Source organism: Ceratotherium simum, chromosome 17, assembly GCF_057802395.1.
Source record: "Ceratotherium simum simum isolate JZ-2026a chromosome 17, ASM5780239v1, whole genome shotgun sequence".
NCBI classification, from domain to species: Eukaryota; Metazoa; Chordata; class Mammalia; order Perissodactyla; family Rhinocerotidae; genus Ceratotherium; species Ceratotherium simum.
Window position 1 is genome coordinate 597,926 of NC_141916.1, and position 19,688 is coordinate 617,613.

Consider the following 19,688-nt stretch of genomic DNA (forward strand, 5'->3'; position numbering starts at 1 on the left):
GAAAACTACAGTAAGCTTACAGATGGTATAGATTTTGTTCCCTATGCCCCAGCTGTAATCTTGGACAGCACTGCTTTGAATCATCGCTTCTTTGGAAGAACATAGGTGTCCTAAGAATTTTTGGCGATCACCTGCCAATCCCTGTGTTTTACAGATGAGGAAGTGAAGAGTGTTTTTCAATTTGCCTGTTCTGTATTGAAATCATAAAATCCCCAGAAACAAAGTGAACTCAGTTCTGTGTGTTCTTCTAGTATATCTGAAATCCACTGTAGAAAGCCCTCTGTTTTCAGGCATCACGGAGGAGGAAGACTTTGCAATGAATTAAATATTCTTATTATGGCAAAGTTTCCCGTAATCCCATAGAATACCAATTAACTAAAGTCAGTTAATTATTAAAGGTATTTGGTTTATAATTTCATCTCTTAGAGAATGCAGAAGGTCCTGCAGGACCACATTGGGTGCATTTTGCCAAGTCCTTTGACTTACGTGGTCTCCTTTAAGGTTCCCCAAAGCTTTGGGAGTGGATGAGGCAGATGTGATGATGTTATCTGTATTTGCAGATGAGGAAGCTGTGCTGCAGTAAGGCTGATGGACTTAACTAAGGAGTTGTTTGAGACTTAGGATTTGAACGCAGTTTTTCTATTTCTAAATCGTGTGATCTTTCCACTTTACCATTATTTTGACGGACAAATGAGCTGGGTAATAGAACATTCTAGTTGCAGATCAGTCGGATGTTGACTTCTCTCGACTTTGTACGCATTTGTAAGGATTCAGTGGGCGTATGACCCACTCCCAACCCTGTCCCAGCCTGTGCCCAGGACCATGATCATGATCTGGCAACAAGAAGCCAAAGGCTGGGAACCCACGTGAGCTTCCTCAGCCTCAATCCTACTATGTTAGGGTTGACTCTGTTTAACTTATTTTTATCCTTTTCCTGGCATTCATTTTTTATGCTTTTTTTGGTATTGTACACACTCACATTTAATTTTGGAACAATTTTAGGTTCACAGAAAAGCTGCAGATATTAGAGAGAGTCCCCACATACCCTCACCCAGCTTCCTCTAACGTGAAGGTCTTATATACCCAAGAGACATTAATCAACACTGAAAATTCACTTTGATATAAGACTATTGAGTAAACTACAGACTTTATGTAGACTTCCTCAGTTTTCCTACGAATGTCCTTCTCTGTTCCAGGATCCCAGTCCAGGATTCCATGTGGCATTGAGTGCTCGAGTCTTCTCAGTGTCCTCTGACCTATGACAGCCTCTCGGTCTTTCCTTGCTTTTCATGACCTTGATGCTTTTGAAGAATATTCTGTAAAATGTCCCTCCATTTGGGTCTGACTGATGTTTTGTCATGACTAGACTGGGGTATTGTATTTTGGGAAAACTGTCGCAGAGGTGAAGTGCCCTTCTCACATCAGAGGGCACGTGATGGCAACATGGCTCACCCTTGGCAATGTTAACCATTACCACTTCGTTAAAATAGCATCCGCCAGGTTTCTCCACTGTCAAGTTCCTATTTGTTTTCCTTTTCCATACTCTGTTCTTTGGAAGCAAGTCGCTTAATTCCGCCCACACTCGGGGGAAAGAAATGAAGCTCCACTGTCTAGAGGAGGGAGCATCAGAGAATTTGTGGGCATATATTAAAACCACCACAGTAATAATATATATTTTGGAGGAGATGCATTGAGGCTATTCAAACATCCTGTTTCTCTTGAGAGTTTCACCACTAGCTTTAGCATTCATCCACGGATCGTGCCTGCAGCCCCGATCACTGTGCTGTTCTAAGGGTGATTTTCTGTTTCCCTTGTTCATCTATGTTTATTATTGGGAGTTCTGTGAGGAAGATTTACTTCCTTTTGTTTATTTAATTGATCAGTTATTTACATCAGTATGGACTTATGGGTATTCATTCTATTCTTTGGCTTATTATCCAATCCTATCATTATTTATTTTGTTGCTCAAATTGTTCCAGCTTTGGTCTTCGGGAGCTACTGGAATGCAGTGATTACGTACAGTTCTTCTGCCTTTACTCTTGCAGTTTCCTGACAGCAGCTGAGTTTTTCTCCTTGTCTCATCCGTCCTGGGTCCACTGGCTCTGATTGTTAAGCACGTCTTCTCTGGGAGCATTGTTCTCAGTCTCTCTGGCCTTAGTGCTTAATCCTGGGGTCCATTTCCTGCCCTGGTGCTCAGCTCTGAGGGCAGGCTCCTATGCGTCTCCAGTCGGGAGGCATCGCCCTGGAGCAACCGAGGCGGAGAACTCACCTGCAGTTCTGCATTGCCGCCACTCCGTTGTCCACGGTTGAGATATTTTACAGAACATAGTTTCCCACATTCCTTAAACCTAATCTCACTATCTTTCCATTTTACATACTTTGATGAAAATAGTTCTAAAAAAATCATGGATTTCTCAAAGCAAAATGAACACATCTTTTTTCATATCTCAAGGTAGCATCAGGAACATTCTTTTTAGATTCCATTTTTATGAAGTAAAAGCCTCAGGAACTTTTGAAATGCATAGGGCTGTTTGCCCTTATAACCTGATCGTCCTCTAGACCCCACAAGTTAGTGGATCTTAACAAGGTCATCCTAACCACTTGTGCCCAATCTGCAGGATCCATAGCTCCACTTGTCGAGTGGCAGGATCTGGGCTCCACCCCTCAAGGGAGGGCTGTCTTACGCATCACTCACCCCTCCTAGCTCTGTCCTCCCTCTGCCCCAGCCGCTCGCACTTTCTCCTGTGCTGGTTGTCTGCTGTGGATCCACTTATCGCCTGTACATCTCCACAGGTCTGAGGACTGGTTCATCCGTTAAAATCATCGGTATTTACTAAACATCTACTACTTGCCAGGCACCCTTCTGTAGCCTCGGGCTACATCAGGGAACAAAATGGAGGAAAGTCTCTGCCCTCATGGATAGGAGAAGGGGAGGCAGACAAAGATAAAGTCAATCGCCTGGGGGTGCCCTTCCCAGGACCACTGCTCTGGGTCCCTTGCAGGCCCAGGGGCCCCTGGATCGCAGGCTCTTCACCTTCTGTCTTTGGCGAGCTGCCACCTCTTGTGTTCCTACAGTAGAGTTGCTAGGATTCTTGAGTTTGTAACCTCTCAGGGACAGGATAGGGGGATTTAGGTCCAGTGCCCAGAGCAACTGCTTCTTATCAACACGTCATGTCCTGTCTCTGAAGCTCCTTTTAAAGTGATGGTGATTTTTCATTCAAGGGCTCCGTGTGACACGAGTTCTGAGGCCATTCCTCTCTCATTCTGTCTAACATGGCTGCTTATGTCCAGTCTCCAATTACACACATGACATATTTTTCACAATAGAAATCTTGGGATTATGCTAGATACCAGGGATGGCATCACTCAAATTCGTACAAGGCACATCTGAGTCCCCGCTTTGCCCCAGCCGTCAGTGTGTTCAACAATTAATGTCTTCTCTAGGTTGCCTGTGTCTAGGGGGCCCCTTTTTCCTTTTCTAATTTATTCTTGGTTGGCAAACCATGTTATTTTTTTCCAGTTTTATTGAGAAATAATTGGAATACATCACTATATAAGTTTAAGGCGTGTAGCATGATGGTTTGATTTGCGTATGTTGTGAAATGATGACATTAGGTTCAGCTAACTTCTCATATAGATACAATAGAAAGAAAAGAAAAAAAGTTTTTTCCTTATGACGAGAACTCTTAGGATTTACTGTCTTAACAACTTTCCTGTATATTGTACAGCAGCGTTAGCTACAATCACCATGTTGTACATCACATCCCCAGTACTTATTTATCTTATAGCTGGAAGTTTGTACCTTCTGACCACCTTCCTCCAATCCCACCCTCCACTCTGTCTCAGAGGTTTTTAACCACAAATCTGATCTCTTTTTCTATGAGTTTTTTTTTTAATTCCACATATAAGTAAGATCATACCGTATTTGTCTTTCTCTATCTGACTTATTTCACTTAGCATAATACCTTCAAGATCCATCCACGTTGTTGCAAATGGTAGGATTTCCCCTTTTTTGGTGGAATAATATTCCATTGTGTATATACACCACATTTTCTTTATCCATTCATCCTTCAATGGACTCTTGGGTTGCTTCCATGCTTCAGCTATTGTGAATAATGCTGCAATGAACATGGGGATGCAGATATCTTTTCGAGTTAGTGTTTTCATTTCCTTTGGCAAACTATATTATTGCTGTTGTTGGACTTCCATATGAAGTAAGGACAAAGAGTCTTAGGGAAGGCTTATAGGGTTCTCTTTTAAGGAAAGTACATGAAATTAGAGTCCTTGTTTTAAATTGTCTGGAGACTTGTTTTTTGTTTTTTTCCTTCCATTTCTTCCTTCTGGTTCTGATTCCGTTCTTGATAGGTAGGATTTTTGGTAAGTGAAGTGTTATTGAGTAGAGATTTCACATGGCACATTTCAAAACTCTGGCATCAGGAACTGAGGGACAGCACAGGACTAGAACTCCCGAAGTTTGGGGCTTTTGTCTAGGTCTTCTAGTGACCATGATTCCAGGCCAAATGCTTGAGCCCCATGGTCTTTCCTTTTCTCTTTACATTTAAATTTGGCATGACAACTTCTTCAGAACTTTCAGGTGTGACCATTTCTACTTTCTCATGTTACCTTCAAGGGGATCACATGGTTAATATTCTTCCAAATTTACTGAAGGAAACTTTACTATAAAGAGACCAAGTGGCAAATCTGGGGTCTCAGGGAGGCTGATGATTCCAAATTTTCTGTCCTGTGCATTTCTCTTAACAGGAACAAAAATATGTATTCTTACAAACGTTACTGCAGTATTGGAAAACAAAATAATTAAACTTTTAAAACTCTGAAAGGAAGGTACCATTATATCCAAGATGGCGACATCTTTCCTCATTTTCCATAGAGCATCCTTTGAAGACAGTGGGGACTTTAGCCACATCGGCTCTCCATCCTGTGTGATGAGAGGAGAAGCAGGTTTAATCAGATGATGCAGTAAAAGTGAGGGAACAAAAACGGAACCATTCGTCCAACAGACAGAACTGTGTTTATAAACTTTGCAGTGTTGGTTTTCACATTTGTGTCGTCCTTGACTTACCTTCCAGACTCTACACAAAGAAGCAAAGAGAAGGAAGGAGAGAAGAAAGGGGGGTATTGTGAGGAAAAACTGCTCAAGAAAAGTTTTAAGCTCAATTATGTAAGCTCATGAGGTTTGTATAATTTCAACATGCTTTGAATAAGCATCTAAACTGAAACAGAGCTCGAAGTCTTTGGATGTTCATCCATCAAAAATTTAACCTGTTTCTGCGTTTTGTATCGTGTTGCTTCACCAGTACTTTTCGTCCCTGGGGATGGTCGTTCGTCTTCAGGATTTCTCCTCCTGTAGTTAGGAGAACAAACATCGCTCTGCTGTAGGAAGGGTTCTGTGGCGTTGAAGGCCGTGGATGTGACAGACCAGGGCCTGGGAGCCTGTGAAAGAGTTTCTCGCTCTTCTCATCTGCACTACAAAAACATTTCATTTCATTCCTTAACTTCAAGTGGGACTATGCCAAATTAGATTGCATCCAGTGTGATGGCAGATGGAGCATAAACACAGAAATATATATTTGTGGGAAAAACAGAATAATTGTGACCTGGCTCCTTTATTTGGTCCAGTTGACTGACACGTGAATTCACACCACAGCTCCAGCAGACTTTTCACCTAAAATTCTTCCAAAATTAAATGTGTGTACAATACCAAAAAAAGGATAAAAAATAAATGCCAGGAAAAGGATAAAAATAAGTTAGAGTCAACTGCTCTGCCGTCCTCAGACACTTCTCCTTCAGGAGGCATTTGAGCACGGACTTGGAGACAGGGTCCAGCGCAGTGTGTTTCCTGTAACCTCCCCAGACCTGCCCTCAGGCGGAGGTACGTTCCTGTCCTCCGGGATTTTTTATCCTCTGCTGTTCGCCTAGAACCTGGACCTTCAGGCAATGCTGCGAGACCTTCTCCATCTGACCTGTTCTCCCTGTGCAGGTGTAATGAAGGAGAGGAGTGTATTGTTTTAAACAATTCAATGGTGGTTTATGTGTTTTATTATTGTCCCTGACTGTTTCTTCTAATGCATTTTCATTAATACTTTATTGTCGCCCGAGGCTAAAGTCCAGGAGACACTTTTATAAACCCGTACCCCTTCTCTTGCAGCTGTCCATCGGTACACACTAACTGGTTCACTTGCAGAACTGCAAATGATAAAGATTTTAAGGACAGCTGACTTTATTTTTAGTGGACTAGGAGCTAAACTTTGATCAACGAAACAGCCATAAAAGAAAAAAAAAACAAAACACGAGCTTCTTTTGTTTATCAGCTTTTTCAGCAAGGAAATACAAGCAAAATCATGTTGAAATTCTCTTTTTTAACATAGGAAGGCGCAAAGACTATGACCACGAGCCATAGAAATTAGAAAATCTTTCTCTTTGTTTTCTTAGATTTCCCACAGTGGTTGGGTCCACAGCACACATGCTAATTGGTGGCTGTTGGTTGTAAAGAAATGCAGGGAGCTTGAAAGAAACAGAGCAGGTGAGCTGGATGTGGATCAGGCGAAAAGGTGCTGATGGGTGATTGTGTTCCAGGCCCAGGAGCGCTCTGATCTGGTGGCCTGGCCTCAGGCGGTGTGCCTTTCCAGACTCCCCATTTCTGTCCTACCTCTGTCCCTCAGCTTCTCCTGGAGCCCAATTTTGATGCTGGAACTTGAAGCAATGCTTCCACGACGTATGTAATTGTTCTGGCAGTGAACACTGGTCTTGTTTGTTTTCCTGAAACTCCTCCCCTGAAATTCACTCCTCAAAGGGGCTCCACTCTGCGGTTCTGATCTTGTCTCCTGTGTCTGCCAACCACAATGTCTAGAGTTTCTAGTATTAGTAGCTTCATGCAGACTTTAATTCCCAAATATATGCTTTACTGATAATTTATTTGATCTTCTTTAGGACTATCTCTTGACGATTAATATGGCAGGAGTGGCTCAGAAAGATGAGCTGTAATCCAGTTGCCGTGGATGGACACTGTCCGTCTGAAGCCACTTTCTTCATCTCTGCCACCTGCAGAGTGGGCAGAGGGCTGTGGGTTTGCATGGGCTGCCCACCCAGTCCCAGAGCCTCTCAAGGCCTTCCCACCATACATGGTCCTCCTTGCCTGTGGGAAGAACTGGACTCTCTCTGAAATGGCTTAATTAAATGGACGACCTCTATTCTTGGTCTTGCTAAATTTAGGCATTCAGTTTTTCAGAGGTAGTGAGAGCAGATCCTGATGATCTCTCTACTACATCCTTTCCTTCCTATTGAATTTATGGCTCTCCTCAACACTTAGCATTCCTGGAAGACTTCACTGGAATTCACCCATGAACTATACATTTATTGAGTACTAATAAATATTTTATTTGTAACAGGCGCAGTGGGGGAGGGAAGAAGTTACTCAGATGTAAAAATGTACCTTAACCCTTCCTGCTCTCAAAAAGCTTATCATCTGATTGGGAAGACAGCTTAGGGAAGAAATCACTGAGAACTGAGCAAGTTGTGCAGATTAAAGATGAGACTGGAGTTTGGAGAAGGGAGGGCAGCTCGTTTGGGCTGCCATGGTCCAGAAGATCTTCATAAAGGAGCTTGGAACTTAAACCGAGCATTGAAAAACATGAACATTCCAACAAGAGGAGAGAGGTTTGTGAAGCGTATTTGTTAGGTGTGGCTTCTATGTCCAATGTCCCTTCTCCTCTACCTTTCTACTTTGTATCCATATACCCACTGTGTTAGGTTGACTTCCATCATAGGTTCCAGGGGTAACAAATTTTCTTTCACAATAAGCATCAATGACTATAACTGATGAAAATAATGAAACTGATGAAAATAATAGATAATGAAATTGTAGTTTCTAGCTTTCTTGTAACAATTGAAGTAAGTTTTCTGGGATTTGTACTATTTTAACATTTTTTTATTTAAAAAAGAAACAACATATTTTCATTATAGAAACTTTGAGAGGTACAGAAAATTTACAAAAAGGAAAATAGAAATGTCTACAATCTCACCAGAGAGATAAACAACCGTTGGTAGATGCCCCGGAGGGTGGTCATGTTCCATAACTTCGGGGCCTGCCTTTCACACAGAACACCAATGTCATACAGATGTCCCCAGTGTTCCTGGAGCAACCAACTCGGGGCCCGACACCCCGCCTGGGACACGTCAAACTCTGATACAACCTCTTTCCTTCATTAATATTTCAAAATGTTTTTACGTATAATAAATATATACCTCAAATATATTTATAAATAGCTAATAGTATTTCATTTTATAATGTATCACAATTTTAAACAATATTTCCTACAATTTGACATTTTTTTTCAATTTTTAAATTTAAATTAATGTCATAATGAACATCCATGTAGGATATATATTTGAACTTTATTGTAATTTGTTTTTTTCTCAGGTTAAATTTCTAGAACAAGACTTGTTGGGAAAAACAGTCTAAACACTTAAAAAAGTTTCATTGGAGTATAAATACCCACAAACAGTGCCCAGATCGTAAGTGCACAGCTTCCTGAAGCAGCACCTAGAGCAAGCGGCTGGAGCCCCCCCCGCCCCCCCACCCCGCTCCTCTTTGTCGTGACCCTCAGGGGGATGCTGCACGGACTTCTAGGACCGTGGACTCTTTTCCAACTTTGTACTTTATACAAATGGAACAGAATCGTCTCCGTTGCTTGTGAGGTTCATCCATAGCGCGGCCCATAGTTGAGGACTGCTTGTCCGTCACTGAGAGAATCCATTGCAGGACTAGACCACACCTTATCTGTCCTTTCTCCTGCTGAAAGCCGCTGGAGAGTTTGCAGTCTTGGACTGCTATAAATAGTGCTGCGAAAAACATTCCAGTGCTCGTCTTTCGGTGAACACACACAGGAACTTCTGTTAGGCATATGCCAAGGTAGGGAGTTATTGGGTTGCAGGAAATGCACATATTCAATTTTAGAAAACTGCCAAACTGTTTCATAAAGCAGTTTTACCTATTTACCTTCCCACCAGCGATGTGGGAATTCTGGTTGCCACACATCACGGCGATACTTTGTCTGTCTTCGCCATGAGGGGAGTGAACACTGATATTTCGTTGTAGTTTTAATTCACATTTTTTTTCTGGACACTTTTGTAAGCACTTTTTCATATATTTACAGTTACTGGCCATTTGGAAATCCTCCTTTGTGAAATATCTGTTCAGGTCTTTTCCCCATTTTTCTAGCCAGTTGTTTGTCTTTTTCCTGTTGGTTTGTAGGAGGGATCTGAACATTTTGTTTAAAGGACCTTCTCAGAATCTTGATGGCCTGCACAACTATTTAATGTGTTGAGAGCCGGGGAGAAGACCCCGTCCCTGAACCCACATCCACACAAAGAAAATCTGTGTGTGGGGAGAACCAAAAGGATTTACTTTAGACTTTAAAGCTAAAGTATTTTCATTCTTTTATGGCATTTTAAAAACAGTGTTTTCTATAAAATTCCTAATGTCTCATAGTGCATGCAACAAAGTGTAAAATATAGATGTTTATCCTGACATTTTACTTAGAAGTATTTAGAAAAATCTAATTGTGTGAATGTTCCAGTCTGGCAAATACAAGTCAAGGAAACAATTTTAAATTCTCTAAAAAAGAAATGAAGAAAAAAATTATTCTACAAATGTTCACATTTCCAAATGCATCTCTATCAAGATGGTGACGATATGTCCAGGGATACAGAGCAGATGTGCTGGCCGGGGTCCAGGCCCAAGCGAGGTTCTGAGTCAAGGAAGACTGTCATGTGGTGGGTGAAACGCCGCCTCGGCTCAGAGCCGGCCAGCAAATGGGCAAAACCAACTTCATAGTGTTTTCAGGCTGATTAGTGAGAAAAGCATTCCCAGGTGCAAATATCCTCAAGTTTAAATCATTTTAAAGAGAAAAATGAACAGGAAACATCGTATGATCTATCTCTGGGCTCTTCTAGATTCTAGGCTGAATGATTTAACAGTATTGCTAAAATAGGTGGGTTTAAGGGGCACACTATTCCTCTTTCTCAAGAAAAATAAGAATTCTACACCAGATTTTACTGACACTACCTTAAGTTCTGTGGTGAAAGAGCTGAAGTTAGGAGGTAAGCAGAGTGAGATCCCACTAGCCCACTTGGGCATTCTTCCAAAATATCTTTACAAACTGTACAACTTTCATCAATTCTGGATTGTACAAACTACTGTTGAAGGTTTTGTCCATTATTTTCTTAGCTGTGAAAGGAAGATTTTCCTCAAAAATTAAGCGTAATGTATGTGTGAGGTTGTATTATGCGTTCCTGAGACACTGAGAGAGTGGAGCCTGCGGAGAGAAGGCCGGAACGCCTGCGAGCGGGGATCCGTCTTCCTGCGTCTGGCCTTTACTCTCCAGCTCTTTTTCTTTCTTGTGTGGCAGGGCGGTTCTTACTGGTTTGTGGGAAGGTCAACAAGAGAAAGATATTTTAACTTGATAATAAAAGGCAAATAAGAGTACAAACAAGTAATGAGGGATCAAAGATTTTTCTTTCTGTCAAGAATTTCCTGGTGAAATCACATAGTTTCACCCAGATAATCAACGCCTTGTTAAGTCCATTTTTCTGACATCTTCCCTAAGTTCACACAGGAAACTTTTTAAACTCACGAAAGCACAGAACTTGGGCCACCATCAATCCCATGGGATAAAAACTTGGGGTGACTCTTAAGGAAACTGTGGTTGACTGGACTGGAAGAACAGCTGCTCTTTATGGGTTTCATCAGCTCACGTGATTTCATCAGCAAACGCTGTCTTTCTTTCTTCTATGGACTTTTGACCTGCGATGATCATCAATTTAAGATCAAGGCACATGGCCCAGCATCATTGTTCTGGGACTTATTACAGAAAGAAAATAAATCAAGACATGAGGAGCAAGGCCTGATTTAATGAAAAGCATCACATGGACGAGACCGGGGTCTTTCGGTGACTACAAGTGATACGAGCTGTCATCCTCAGGCCCTTGAGGCTCTGGAACTGAAATACCGTCACTTTTATGAACGAAGCAGCAAAATATTACAGTTTTAAGTTGTTTTTCTTTAAGTGCTCAATAAACCTAAATATTTTTTCACATTTTATAAGAGAGTACTTTAGGTCACAAGCCTGGTATTCATGAGTTGTGGAAACAGCATCACTGCTAATCTGGCCTCAAGCTTTTCTCAGCCGTGAATTTCAATCTCTGCGTAAAATGGCTACGCGAACAAGAGGGATCGAGGAGAACTTTACCGACTATACTTGGAAAAGAACTCTTCGTATTAGAAAAAAAAGTAAAAAGAGAGAATGCAAAATTATGAGGGAATAGTTGACTTGAAACAGACCATTTTAATCGTGTCTCCTGTCAGTGCTCACAGCGTGGAGACCTCGTCAGACAGTTTTTAATTAGGTTTTAGGCACTTTATAAATGTAAGCTTTAAAGTAATCACAGAATTAGAGAAGCTGGATTTGACCACAAACCTGAGAAAACGCTGACTTCAGACCTTCCCTCGTGCTCTGGGGGTTTCCGGCCACATTGTCTCTGCATCGCGGAGGCAGCACGCAGGGTCGTCCTGCTCAGAAGGGAGCGCCTCACTCAGGCCACCGTCCCGCTCAAACGTATTTAGGTGATTTCTCTTTATCTTCAGGACAAAGCCCACACTCCTCAGCCTCACATTCAAGAGCCTCCATAATCTATATTTCCGTTCGTATTTCCTGTTGTTATTATTCATTCTTAAAGTGTGATCCTTGAATCACCTGCACCAAAATAAAACCGAGTGCTTATTATAAGAAAGTCAAGCGCTCCAGATACTCCGAGTCACATTAAATGCTGAGCTGCCTGCTCTGCCTGAGCCCTCCACACCACAAGGGCGGTCTGCTGTCCCTGACGTGCCCCCTGGGGTTTTATATTTGGGCTCTGGCTCATAACCCTCTAGGCAAGTCTTTTCTTTCTATTTTATTCATCAGTCAAGACTCAACTCTAAGCTCCTCCATGAAACCATCCCTGGGTGGTTTCTTTGGAGCCATTTTTTTATTCCCATCCATAAAAGAGGATAATAATAAAATAAAAATAAAAGGATTATTGTGAGATAATGCTATTACCACAACTGAAACCTGGGCTGGGGCTCAGAGATGGTACTGCCAGTGTGCTGTGGGATTAGGACCTGGGCTCGTATGATTTCAGAGAAACCTGTGCTCCTGCACCCTGTCCCCCCTTGAAACATAAACATGTTGAATGATTGAGTTAACGATGCCCTTTCCATCCATTTCACTCAGCCAGAGCAGTCCAGACGTTTGGACTTGAACACAATCAGTGAACTCCTCATTTTTGCAAGATAGGAATCAAATGGGAAGTTTTAAAATAGAATTTTCCCAGAACGTTAGTGTATTGAAAAATACCACAGAAGATATTGGACTTCCAAAATTTTCAGGAGTTCATCCCTCTGATTGCATTTTTAAGCTCTCGGATAACTCTAGGCCCCTCGAGTATGTTTAGATCTTTGTGAGTTTGTGTAGATCTTAAATCTATATAGACCTGGCAAGCATGTGGGCAGGGGAGGGAGGGAGGGTGGAATTCAGACTCACCTCATGCATCTCCAGATCTGGCTAGACTGTGGAAAGCAGAAGGAAGTAGGGGAAATGTTTGAAACAAAGCTCGCTCTAGAGGAGTCTGCAATAAATCCAGGCCCCTCACCAGAAAGCAACGAACAAGGACCCACGTGTCTGTCTGGGGTGCTAAGGAGGGGTAGACTAGCTGACAGTTGGTTGTTTGGGCTGTGGGGAACTCCCTAACCCCAAATTTCTAAACCATCTCATTTGCTCCCGCAACAGCTTTTCTTACTGGACGTGTGGTTCTGCCCTGTTATCTCTGCATCGTCTCCCAGCTTACTCCCTTCTCAGACAGAAAGACGTTTCTGAAGGGCTGCAGCATTTCTTTCAACTAGTCCCTTCTGTGCGCTTTGGTCATAGCCTCACTTTATTGTTGTTTCAGTTTGAAAATGCAAATATGAGACAAATACCAAGAAAGAGAGGAATCAAGTATTTAGTAGCAAATTCAGTTTTAAAAACAGGAAAAGGCTGATGGTATAACCCCACGCAGACAGCACCTGAGCTCCACCCCTGGAGTCTGAGACACCCTGGAGGGGAACCCAAGGTCTCGGGCAGTGTTCTTAGCAGGGAAAGCTTCGCACTCACTCTTGCGGGAACAGAGCTTTTCTGACAAAAGTTCGAAGGACTCCAGGCCCCTGCACGCTCAGAGGCATTACCTGTTTCCAAATTCTAGAAGTTGGTGGGAGGAGAGTAAGGGGTAGTCAAGGGCATGAGGTGAGATTGAATTAAACGTGGCAGGCGGGGGGTGGTTCGTGCCCACAGATGAACATGTTGCCCACAGTCGGTCCATCCCTCACAAACACGCTGGGCTCCTGGAACCAGGAAATGTGAACTCATTTAATGAGATAGAGGTCTGTCTGGGCCTTGGATTTCTGTGTTATAAAATAGGAAGAGAGACACTCGGAGTCGGAAGAAGCTTTGAGCTCATCCAAGGCATTCCACCTCCCCCTCTTTCTCCATCTTAAAATTTCTCAAGTGCATTGTAGTTCTTAATTTTTAGAATTTCTACTTAGATTTTTTTTTTTCTGAGGAAGATTCACCCTAAGCTAACATCTGTGCCAGTTCTCCTCTATTTTTTGGTATATGGGCCACCAGCACAGCATGGCTGCTTGTAGGTCCAGGCCCAGGAACCGAACCAGGGCAGCTGAAGCGGAGCACGCTGAATGTAACCACTAGGCCACCAGGGCTGGCCCTTAGATTTTTTTTCAAATCATCTCCTCCTCTCCTTCTCCTTCCTCTTCCTCCTCCTCCTCCTTCTGTCTTCCCTGTTTCATGGATTCTGTTCCTTTGTTAATTCATTACAGTCACGTGCTGCATAAAGACGGTTGGTCAACAACAGACCACACATATAACGGTGGTCCCATCAGATTATACCATGTAGCCTAGGTGTGTAGTGGGCTGTACCATCTAGGTTTGTGTACGTGCACTCTATGATGTTTGCACAATGACAACATCGCCTAACGATGCATTTCTCCAAACGTGTCCCCATCGCTGGGCGATGTGTCCCTTTCTGAGCGCTCTGTTATCTCCAGCTCCTTGGCTGTGGGCTCTTCTTCTGTAATACGATCTCTTGTGATGCTGTGTTCACTGTGTGCTCTGCACTTTGTCTGCAGTTCTTCTTCAGTGGAGGTCTGGCATGTGGAGGTGGCTCTATGGGACAGTCACCAGACTGCTGAAAGCCCTACAGTGTCCTACACTTGCAGACCACACTTTTGTGCTAGTGCCTTGATTTAGATTTTCTAATATTGCATGGATAATGAATATCTGGTTCTCTACCCTTGCAAGGTACATGCTTGGGGTTCCAATTTGTCGTTGCTGTTGGGTTGTTTTGTGTGTGTGTATCTGTTTTGGTAGATTTTTCATTTCCCCTCATGGCTCTTGATGGAAATCTCTCTTCATGCAGGGACCATGGGATAACAGGTAGAGGTTTCCCGGGCTCCCTGCTGTGCATGAGGACAGGTGCAGAACCCTGGACCCTAAGGTATCATCCAGTTCCAGGGCCTCCTCAGACTGGGCAGCTCAGCTTAGGCTGTGGGTTCCTTCTTCATTCCCCTACCTGGCGATTTATTTTTATTGATTTGAGCTTTGCTATGCATGTAAGTAAATTTTTTTTTTTTTTTTGGTGAGGAAGATCAGCCCTGAGCTAACATCCATGCTAATCCTCCTCTTTTTGCTGAGGAAGACCAGCTCTGAGCTAACATCTATTGCCAATGGTCCTCCTTTTTTTTTTTCTTCCCCCAAAGCCCTAGTAGATAGTTGTATGTCATAGTTGCACATCCTTCTAGTCACTGTATGTGGGACGTGGCCTCAGCATGGCCAGAGAAGTGGTGCATCGGTGCGCGCCCAGGATCCGAACCCAGGCCACCAGTAGCAGAGCGAGCGCACTTAACCGCTAAGCCACGGAGCCGGCCCTGTAAGTAAACTTTTAAATAATTTTAGTCAGTGGGTTTGGGGGTTTTCTGCATCTTGGCTGGAAGTCGCTGGACCTCATCTTATGGAGTGTCACCAGCCTCCCAAGTAAGTGACAGTGTGGTAGAGAAGACACATACGAGTTTTGGAATCTGATAGATTTGGGTTAATCTTTGAGATAGATTGAATGTTTATGTCCCCCCAAATTCATATGTTAAAGCTCTAACTCCCAGTGTGGCTATATTTGGAGATGGGGCCTCCAAGGAAGTAATTAAGGTTAAATGAGGTTATAAGGCTGGGGCCCTGATCCAGCAGGATTAGTGTCCTGACAAGAGGAGGCACCAGAGAGCTAGTGTGCTCTCTCTTGTCCCCCACCCCCTGGATGAGGAAAGGCCACGTGAGGACACAGTGAGAGGCGGGCTGCAGGCCATGAAGAGAGCTCTCACCAGAAACTGAATCTATTGGGACCCAACCTTGGACTTCTAGCCTCCAAACTGTGAGAAAATAAATTTGTTATTTAAGCCACCAGTCTGATATTTTGTTGTGGCAGCCAGGCTGCCTAAGACAATCTTGTTTCTCTTGTCATCTGTGGGGTCTAAAGACAGTTGCTCAAGCTCTCTGAGCCAGTTTTGTCCACTGTAAAACAGTCCGATGACCTCCCATACCAAGAGCAGCTGTGAGGATTCAGTGGAAAAGACACATATAAAAGTTGCTCCCAAACAACAGAGGCACAAATTGCCCTTCCCTTCCCTTCCCTCTGGTTGGGCCTCTCCAGAAATAAGGGCCCACCACCTAGACTCTCAGCCAGCTAATTTCATTGGGGACACCTGATTTTTTAACCCCTTCTTCTGACTCTGTCATTTGTGTTCTCATCTCTCGTGGCCCCACGGGAGGAAGGGATTGTTTGGGGGATCAAAACACAAGCCCTCCCTCGTCTGCCCCATCTCCACACCAGCTGACAGGGGACGCACAGGTGCAGGTGGGCATCTGCACAGCAGCGGCCCTGGGGAAGCTGGGTCAGCAGACGCAGCCTGAACAGCACCGACGTGATCCCAGGACTCGCTGGACCTGCTAACCACTGGTCACAAGTGATCACAATGGGAACCTTTCCCTACATGGGCAGAGGCTGCCCAGGAGCAGACCAGAGGAGTCCCCTCCACAGGGGGGCCCCAGGGAAGGACAGAGGCAGAGCTGAGCACGCTCCATTCTCTCCCAGACTTACCGTCAGATAAATCATTTCTTCTCCCTGGTGAGGAGGGCAGGAAGGAGGGCTGACGTGTGACCTCAGTATCGCTCACGCTGGGAGGAGAGGTTCCCCACGGAAACCTCAGAGGAAGGGAGAAAGTGTTCCCCGACTATAACTTCAGTTGCCAAAAATAAAATGTGACTTAAATTTCGAAGAAAAGTGCGAAGGCCCCACAGGTGCTGACGTGCCCTAATGTGGGTCATGAAGGGACCCAAAGTATAGGTAGTGCACAGAGGCCCCGCAGGCCCCTGGGGAGCAAGAGGGGGAATCAGGAGCGGACGGGGAGGACAGATGAGGAGAAGACTCCACAAGGTCTGCGGGAGGGGAGACTTGTGCTCAGGAAAGTCTGCAGGAAGCACGTCCTCTGACAGAGGGAGGAGAAGAAAGAGGGCGAGGATTTCTTTTAAGAAAGTGAACTAAAGGAGGAAAGGCAACTTTTTAAAGATAAAAAGCAAGAACGTAAGGAAGAGCATCTTCTGGCTAGAGCCGTTGTTTTTATATACGTGTGGCGGAGGGAATACAGGCACTTGAAGGAAAATTACATTAATGGAAATTAAGCACAGGCTAGAAAGAAGCACGTCAACAACTAAAAGAAATTAGGCTAAAAGGAAGTAAAAATTTTTTTAAAAATTTGAAATGAATTTCCCTTCCATCCTACCGATTATATGCTTTTTCACCGTCAGGGTCATTTGATACAACTTAGCTATTTAGTGCTGGAAATATCCAGTTTGTAATTTTTCACGTGATGGCGGATGTCAGAAATGGGTCTCCGCAGCTGCTTGTGTCTCCCACATTCGTGCCATTTTCATTGAACCTAAGTTGTCCTTGTTGTAAGATGCGTCGTTATTTCACACACCACAGAGCGCCAGTTAAACTCAGGCACGCTGTCAGATTGTAAGATGCTTCCAGATCTCAGAAATGTTGAAATGACAAAAACATTGCATTTTAAAACTGACCAAATGCAGTATTCTATTTTCTTAGTAGCATTTATCAGAAGTTGAAATGATCTTATTTGTTGACTGCATCTTTTTCTGTCTCTTTCCTTTAGGATTTAAGCTCCTTAAAGGCAGGTTCTTTGCCTGCCTATTCGCGGCTGTGTCTCTGTGCAAGACACTATACTGTTCCTGATAGTACTGTTCTATGACTGGCCATTCTTGTACAAGGGGGGATGAAAGAAGAGAAGCTGGGATTCACTTGGTACCAGTCAGTGGCACACTCAAGAAGGGTTTTCTTCCTAAATTAATCCTCCCACTCACAAATATTTTTAGGGACCCCCCACTTAGCAGTACACGGTACCTCTGTATCACCACCACCACCACCACACACCCTCTCTTCCAGTACTTGGCTCATACCTCCGTTTAATCTGGAGTTAAATCTAGCTTCACTGAGTAATGTGACCCTTGTGCACAGCTGAGATACCTTGAGGGTCCCCGGCCATACTGAAGAACAACATCTCTCTAATTCAAGCAATAGCCAAGTTTTCCCTTGGGTAAGAGCGGTCACGGTGTCTTTTGATGGCCAGCGGATGAAAGAATTGGCATATGTTCTGGAGCCATGCATATGAAAAATACGTATCTCTAAATCTTGAAGTCACACACAGGTGGTGAGAGGCTCTCACTGGGGGCAGGGGGAAGGCAGGGTGGAGGCTGACAGACAAGCTGCTGGTCGCGTCTCCCGTGTCGGGGGCACGTGCTCACTGAGTGCAGGGCAGGTGAATCGCATGCGGTATTTAGATCTTTTCTTTCTCTGTCTTTATGCAGGCAGTGGACGTGCAGTGTGTCTTGAGCAGAGGATGGCGTTTCAAGGATCATGTTATCCCACTTTCAATGCATCCTGGTGAGATGTTCTCTTACAACCCGAAGGAAGAATTTATTTGTATTTATACTATTATGAGTTATTTTTATTTATAACACCATCTGTTATTTCTAATAATAATAATACTTCATATTTCCAGAGTCATTCAAAATAAGGCTTCACATCTCTACATTGCTTCGCTTTACCACGCTCCTGGTCAATAGCCTAGATGACATATCACAGAACAGCCTCTAGACTCAGAATGCCCAGCTTCTACACCTAGTCTACCAGCTCCTAGCTGGGAAACTTTGGAAAAACTACTCGGCTTCTCTGTGCTTCAGTTTTTCATCTCTAAAGCGGGGATAAGTCAACAATTTCTAGGGTTGTTGTAAGGATGGAAGTAGATAATCCACGTGACCTTTTTGCCTGGGGTGCAGGGCGCACGATGACCATGCACCACAAAGAGGGCTGCTGTTGCCCGTCCACGTTTCCCACCTTATCTGATTCCCCTCCCACCCGACACACGAGGAAGAACAGGTTGTTCTCATTTCCTATGAAAGAAACACGTTTTAAAAAGTCAAGAGCCCTCCCCAAGTTCACAGGTGAACATCGGAACCAGGACCAGAACCCACTCTCTGGTGGAGGACCCTGAGGTCTTCTGGCATCTCTCTGGATCTCAGCGTCCTCAGCAAGAAAATAATCTCTCTGAAGTTCCCCACAGCTGTTTTGCTATTGTGTTCAACTTCAGTACCTGGAGCCTGAAGAGCCAAGCGGTGCTTCTGACAGTCGAGAAACTACTGATGTACAGCACGAGCAATACCCTCAGACCAAAGCCCACCGTGGCCAGACAAGTTCAGTCCCCCGACCAAGGGCGAGGTCCCACAGTCATCCATCCTCTGTGAATTATTTCTGGAGTATATGTTCATGGTACTGTTATCATCACAATTTATAATTTATTGAGTGCCATCCCTTTATGTGGGGCTGTGTGGAACACACACCAGACAGGGCTTTTCCCCAAGGAAATGGAAATGGAATTCAGATGGTCATGATTCAAGAGATAACAGTAAAGCTACTCAGGGTGTGCAAACATGGCTTGCAATGAGATCAGCCTTGGAAGGCTCGGCCAAAGGAAGTGTTTGATGGGAGAGGAAGGGGAAAGTTGCTCTGCACTAAAGGAGCGAGACGTGTTTCCAGGTATAGGAAGCATCGTGCAAGTTAGCAACAAGAGGAATAGAGAGGTGGGAGGTGGAGGAGAGAACTCCAGGATCTCACCCATCATCAGAAAGGGGCGGGGTGCGGAGGCTGGGATGAGAGCAGGTGACCCGGTCCAGTCCTGTGCTGTGGGCTGTCTGTCCTGGATGGATGGAAAGAACATGTCCTGCTGTGTTAAGGGAAGAGGCTCCATGCGGCCACCTAGACCAGGCTAGGAGTGGAAAGTTCTATCACGTCTGTACTGGTTTTTCATCTCCGTTTGGTTTTGTTTGTTCGAGTAATGAAAATGACGTGCTATTGGTGTGTAGTGATGCCAGAAAAAGTTCCACCAGAGCCTTCACAAATGTGTTTGGTACTATGCCCATTTCATGTGGTCTCACTTTCCTGTCTTCTCTCCTCCCTCC